Source organism: Eucalyptus grandis, chromosome 1 (assembly GCF_016545825.1).
Source record: "Eucalyptus grandis isolate ANBG69807.140 chromosome 1, ASM1654582v1, whole genome shotgun sequence".
Lineage (NCBI taxonomy): Eukaryota > Viridiplantae > Streptophyta > Magnoliopsida > Myrtales > Myrtaceae > Eucalyptus > Eucalyptus grandis.
This window is the reverse complement of record NC_052612.1, coordinates 15,066,082-15,073,385: the sequence shown is the minus strand read 5'-3', so window position 1 is coordinate 15,073,385 and position 7,304 is coordinate 15,066,082. Positions and strand designations below refer to the sequence as shown.

The 7,304-nt window shown below is 40.4% G+C and overlaps 1 long non-coding RNA gene across 1 annotated transcript; it reads left to right on the top strand.

Moving 5' to 3' along the window:
• The first annotated feature begins 615 nt into the window (after positions 1 to 615).
• LOC108958914 lies at positions 616 to 2,564 on the top strand. The gene is made up of 3 exons (XR_001986298.2): positions 616 to 752; positions 859 to 940; positions 1,601 to 2,564. It is a non-coding gene; the product is annotated as an uncharacterized LOC108958914 (long non-coding RNA).
• The last annotated feature ends 4,740 nt before the right edge of the window (positions 2,565 to 7,304 follow it).

Below are 7,304 nucleotides of genomic sequence, written 5' to 3'. Positions count from 1 at the left end.
TTTGGCCCACCATGTTAAGTGGGAGTCTGTGATGGATTTTCTCTGATGGGCCCGAGTAGTCCGCCCATGTTGGTTTTGGACCACCATGTGCGAGTGGGAGATGATGGATTTTTCTTTTTTTGATGGGCCCGAGTTAGCCTGTCCACCCATGTTGGGTCCAAAAGGCCCGGCCCGTGAGTTGAGGGCCCATGGAGGAAGTTATTTAAAAATAAAGAAAAATCAGAGAGGCGGTTAATAAGAGATTAAAGGGTTACGTATTCTAATAGGATTAAGAGAGATTACGCTCTCTCGCTCTCTCGCTCTCTCGCTCTCTGACTTACGTTCGCTCTTTGACGCACATCCTCTCTAAGAAGAACTTACGTCCTTTCAGACTGCGCTCTCCCGAAGAACAGTTTAGCCTCTGAAGAACGGCGTGGTTTATCCCTCTTTGATTCGCAACACTAGGGTTTAGTCTGTGGAAATAAGGTACGTTCGTTTATGTGGCGTGCCTTAGGATTGGTGATTCATGAATTTCTTGGGCTTCGCTTCCGCTACATTTGTGATTGATTTTGTGTCGAATCACCGTTTTGGGAATCCGTTTCCCGAATCTCATCCCAACAGAGGGAAAGGCCAATGAAATTGACCCACTTCTTATGCAGAAGGAGATGGATCTTGAAGAAGCTTACAGAAACATGATGTCATCCAAATCAATGTTTTATGAGAACGAGAAACATATAAATCCAAGTTTAGCAGACTTGGCTGCAAAAGAAAAGGTAAGTTCACTGTTCAGTGCTGCTGGTTCTCCTCTCGGTCTTTGCAAATCAACCTACATCATATTTTTCCAATAGTCATTTAGTTCACTTTTCAATTTGGTTGCAGGAAGTACAGTAAGAAGAAAGCATTATAAGATCAAAAGAGGAAAAGCTACTTGCATTGGAGAACGAGCTGAATCTGGGAGAGTGTGAGTAGGATGCATAATTTGTCTCTAGAAATTACTGATTTATTACATACTGAACAAAGTTTTTTAAGATGATGCTGCTGACGATTCAACACAAATATGATTAGCTCAAAAGGTGTTTTCTTTGTGGAAAAGGGGAGATGTTCTTGTGCACTGAGGATTGATAATGCTTTTCTTCCTTTCATGTATTCATTTCATGTAGCGGTCAATTTTTAAATGAGTATATTTTTTTGTTAATACTTTGCAAGAACTAATATTTCGTGCTGAATCACTCAATAGTTAATTTACTAGACCCAATCCTATGTCGCTTGGTGTGGTGAATGTTGGATATTAGGTCCTGCACAGAGTAAAGCAGAAAGTAGTACTGGGAAGCAGAAACAACTCTTATTAAATCACTTATTTTGTGAATCAAGTCAATAACATTTTCATGCATAGGGGTTTCCTTCCATGTTTGTGTGTTGATCGTTCTGTCTTTTGGGGTCATTTGGGAGCTTTACTGTGGGTGCCGTATGTGTTAATTTCTATTCACCTTTGTTTTTATTGATTATATTTAGATGAGTTTAATCATGATAGTTTCCACTTTAAATGATTGGATTGGATGGAATGATATGGCGTTATAGCTCATGTCTAGCAGTGTAGAATTGATTCTTGCTTGCTGTGCAGGTGGGGATCCAGAAACTTGCTTATGAGCAAAAGGCCACCTTAGATGGTAAAATGCTCAGCTTTGAGACTGAATAGGAAGAGAGGAGGAAATCTCTTGACAAGGAATTGAAAAACCAAGATAGAAGAAATTGAGCGGAAGGAAGTTGAAATAAACCAAATAACAGAAATTGGCAAAGCGAGAGTCTGCTGTGGATGCAAAGACGGAGATTTAAAAAGAAAGATGAGGACCTTGAGTCAATGTTGAAATTATTAAAAGAGAAGGAGAAGTCCATGAAAGCTGAGGAGAAGAAAATTGTGATTCTAGGTCTTTTTTGTAAAATTAGAGGGATTGGAGTTGATATTTTTTAGAAGCAGAAAGAAGGATAAATTGCTTTGGAGTACGTTGTTCATTTCCTGGCTAGCAGTTTTGCATCCAAATCTCACCTATTTTTCGAGTGCAGTTGTTCTCATTGGATTTGAGTCCCAATTTTGCAGATGTGTTTCGTTCATCGAAGCATTAGCGATTGGAACATTGAACTGTCTTGGTTGAAGCAGACCACTAAGGGAAGTGATTTTCATGAGTGTTTGTTGATGCTACTATGGAGTTGTCGCATTTATCAGTGGAGAGCCAGGAACTCCAAGCTGCATTCGATCTCTTCCTCTTGTTGATGCTGTGATTCAAACTGTGAGATTCACAGTTGAGCACTGCTTCAAAGGATGTAGGGACTCTCGAAGTAGAATCACCTTTGAGTTGCATCTGAGATTTATGTGCTGTGGATAAGTGGTTCAGTGGACAAGAGCTCCCTTATATTGATGGACCTCTAGATCAGTGGGGTCCATTATGCAGCAGCTATAGTTGATGGTTTAGATTTTAAAAGGGAGTGTGTATGTTGGATATGTGGTGGCTCTGGTATTTTCTGATAGAAGAATTTGAACTTTCTGCTTCTTGGCCCTTGATGTAATTGGTTCATTTTAATCAATAGACAGTCGGTTTACTGCAAAATTCTCATTTGCAGATAATTAGCAATGTTTACTGTGTAAGTTTGAGTTGATTGTAACGATGCATATTCGCACCTTCTTTCCTGAAAGTGGTGTGTATTTGGTGTTAGAGGATATATAAAACCCTCTAATAACAAAAAAAATTTCAACAAAGAAATATTATTACACTGGCTACAATATGGCTCCTTTTCTCCTGAACAAGTTGCCGCATAGGATAAATAGTTTCAAGGAAACTCATTCTAGCAAACACCTCTCACGTTAATCAAGAAACCTACACCGAAATCAACATTGAAGTTCATGATCCAACAGATTTTCAAACTCAGACCCCACAATCATATCACAACTACAAGACTTAAACATCACATCCCCTTGATCTAACGACAGGGCTTAAATCCCCCCAGCACATTCCAGGACGGCGTAGTAATCAGACAATGTGAAGTGATGGTTGTTATTACTATCATCGTCATCCCCGTGGCTATGGGGGTTCACATCATCCGTACTGGGTAACTTTTGCTCATGGTTCACTGATGAGAAAGTAGAAGAAAAGAGATGGGGCTGTTGTTGTTGGCTTGCTTGGCAATGAGGCTAGTGTTGCCACTGAAGAGGATTGAGGAGAATCCTAGGGGCTTGGTGAATCGAGGACGATTGGGGGGATTCGGCGATGGGGTTTCCGCAAGTGTGGTGGCCGTAGCATACGGTCTTGTAAACGGGTGGGTCATTCTGCATCTTTTGGACTTCTTTGGTTGCTAGACATCCCTGATCGAATCTGAAAGCGCACCAGAAGTAGCGCCTGCAAGTGGCCCCACTCACGGCTTTAATCATAAGCAATAACACATTAATGATCACTTAATTGAAGATTTTGGGGTTTGGAGGCATCAAATCCTAAAATAACCTGAAAAAAATAATCACATCTGAGGGTAGACGATAAAAAGAAATAATGTGCTTGTTTCAATTAGATTAAGAATTATGTCGTATTATGGTAAGATGAAGTTAAAATTTAGCAAAATTAGAGAACAACCTCTTTAAATTATAACATGGCAAGGGGCAATGACCATCTAATTATCTGCTTAATCATTCATCATGAGAGAAGCATAAATAGTTTAGCCAATCAATAGAATGGATGTGTTTCCTATTAATTTGAAGCCACGAATTATCGTAAGGATTCCCACGTAATATATGTATAAGATATGTATAAGACATCAAGCAATAATTTCTCTCTATTTTATACATAATTTTCCTCAATATATATAAATAAGAAATTTAGGAATATGAATATGCATTTATTGTTTGTGAAGTACCTGGGGAATTCACGACTGAGAATCGATTTGTGAACATATTCCCTCCGTAAGTACCTGTCATCGATCAAAATATGGTCTAGTCTTATTTGTGTAACCGAAGTTTTTCTACAGAAAATGAGTAATTCACACTTCATGTTAGAATTATTATATCCATATTTATCTCTTAACTAATAACAAAACAAATGAAAAACATATTTGAGAAATTAATGACAATGGATGTATCTTTTGGTGAAGTACTCGGGTAATTCGGAGTTGAAAATCAACTTCTGATCATATTTCCTCCATTGATGCCCGTCATTGATCAATTAGGTCTAGTCTTGTCCACGTATCTTAAGTCCTGCGCAAAAGTGAGTAATTCTCATTTTATGATAGAACTATATACACACACACACATATACACACACACACACACACACACATATTCCTTCATAAAAGTGAGTAATTATCATTTTATGATAGAAGTACATATATAAACCTCTTTCATACTCTACCCAATAACAAAATAAATGAAATAGCAAAACAATCATTTCTATTCTCTGCAAGTTAGACAAGCTAGTTATATTCCAATCATCATCTGTCAAGTCATGTCTCAAAAATCATATTAATAGCAATCCTCCTATTGTTGAGTGCGTCTGCCACATTAGCAAAAGTCGATGCCTTATCCTTGACTACTTGATAAGATGGTTCTTTAAGGCTGGAATTGCCACCGTTTCCTACCTAAAAAGGATGCTATTCCTCTTCTTTCAGATCAGGTGATATAAAGCTCCAAAGGAGAATCTAGCAATGCACTGATGAAATTTGCTGCCAGAGAGAAATTTTATTGCCCACTGGAGGTTATTCATCTCGGACCTGTTCTACCAAGTAAGATTGCATCTCGCCGCCCAAAACAAGGCCAGACTAGAAGTGAAGCGACAACCAAAGAACAAGTGGTCAATGGAATCCGGCCTGGAGTTATAGAAAGCACAAACCGCATTGTCGATTCTACCATAGGAGAGCAACATAACTTGAGTTGGGAGCCGATTCCTCACCATGAGCCAGAAGTTGAATTGATACCGAGGAGTGATTGTGTTGCTCCAAATGAATGCGGCCCAAGGCACCTTGGGCTTCTTCCGCCTAATGGTCTCCCACGTAGAGGCTATCGAAAATAAGCCCAAAGAGTTCTCTTGCCAGCACAAGCAATCGAGGTTCTGAGAAAAGATAGGTAAGGGATGCCCCCAAGACTCCAACAAGGCCTTCAACACCTATCCAGAAGCCAAGAACAGATCTGCCACCGTCGCCTGTCTGGAGAGTCCAAAACTCTAAATGAGTGCGTCCAAGAACCATGAGTTAATGGGGCCTCTAGGGTGCTAGTGATCAAACCATAGCGAAATCGCACGGCCGTCTCCAATTCTCCAGCAGAAGAGATGCCAGAAGCCCCTCCTGAGTTGAAGGATATTTTTCCAGGCCCACAAGCATAAGGATGTCATCTTAGCTATCCAAAAATTTCTCATTTTTAAAAAGGTGGAGCGGATCCGCGAAATAATTTTTGTTTGTCTTCCATTTTTTCCTAAATTCTAAGAGATCTTCACACTGTCATTTTCAAACATGTGATGCTCACCTTATATGTAATTGTTCTTCCCAAAAAGAACCTTCATATGTTTTCTAAACTATGTGAAACTCCACTTGAATAGATAAATTACTTATCGTCTTGTTTGGGATTGAGGCTAGTGTTGACAGGCGAGGATGGAGGAGTCCCCAGGGCTTGATGAATCCAGGTTGATTGGGGGGCCTTTGAGGATGAGGTTCTTGCAAGTGTGGTGGCCTCGGTATATGGTCCTGTAGACGGGCGGGTCATCCATCTCTTGGACCTGCTTGGTTGCTTGACATCCCTGGTCGATGTTGTGATCGCACCTGTAGGATTCACCGCAAGTGCCCCCCAAACACAGCTTTAATCACAAGAAATAACACATTATTTGCTTAATTGTTCATCATGAGAGAAGCATAAATAATTTAGCCAAGTTGATAGATCAATGTGTTTCTTATTAAATTTGAAGACATAACTTACGGTAAAGATCCCCCATGATATTTGTTTTACACATCAAGCAAGAACTGATTTTTCTCTACTTTATCCAATATTTTTCTCAATATATGCATATATTCGAGATATTTTTGGAAAAAGGTATATTATTTTTGAAGTACCTGATGAATTCAGAGTTGAGAATCGTTTTTTGACCATATTTTCTCCATTGGTGCCCATCGTCAATCAAATTATGGTGTCCGTGTATCTAAAGTCTTTCTGTGCAAAAATGTGTAATTTTACATTTTATGTTACATAATACATACATACACACACACACACACACACACACACACACACACACACATATATATATATATATAATATTTAGCTCCATGTAAAATCATTTTCATGCTCTGCCCAATAACAAGATAAATGAAATAACAAATAAACGACTTATATTCTCTGCAAGTTAGACAAGCTCGTTATAATTCAATCATGATCTGTCAAGTTGTGTCCCAAAATCATATGAACGGTGAAACCATCTTTTCATGTCTTCTCATTATCCTAAATTCTAAGAGATCTTCACGCTATCATTTTCAAACATGTGATGCTCACCTTAAATGTGATCGTTCTTCCCAAAAAGAAACATGTGACGGTCCTTATTTCCTAATTCTCTCACCTTATCTCTCTCTCAATCGCCTTTCAGCTGAGCTCTCATCTGCAGCCCTCTATCACGGCATCACAGTCGCGGCATCAGCTCTGGCCCTCCCTCGCACTCACTGCGTCGTCACCCTGTTTGCCTTTCGCTTTCGGTTGCCTCCGGTTATGTAGTGATCGTTGTGTCCAATTTATGAACAGCAAAGCAATCTTTTCAAGTCTTTCCTAAAAACACGAATTTCGGTGCTTAGTTACCTTTTATTGTAACATCCGCGGCGATCTCTGGGGACCGGGGTCTCGCTGCTCTCCTTAGGGTCCTCGGACTTGACGCGGGCCATGAGCGGGACCTGCGAGATCTCGTTGGGCTCGTGCTGGCTCAGCAGCAACAGGGTTTTGTTGAACGACTTGATGACATTGTTGAGCAGATCTTCGACGGACGCAGGGTGCCGGACGTCGCTGCCATCGCCAGCTTGAGAGAGGGCATTGAAGAGATCTTGGAGCTTCTTCGCAGATTTCTGGCCATGGAGGAGTTCTTTCATGGCGTCCTTGCAGCTCGAGGGGTGGTTGTCAGGCCAAGAGGGACGATACATCGATGAGCGTGATTGTTGCAGTGATTGTGGTGTTATGTAGACCGATTTCGTGGGCCCATCCGGAAACTGAGAACTGCCCACTAAGGGCTGATTTCGGTTCCCGATCACCCCTAAGTGCACCTGCAGTAAGTTCCTGCTAATGCCCCAAACACAGCTTTAATCACATGCATTAACACATCATT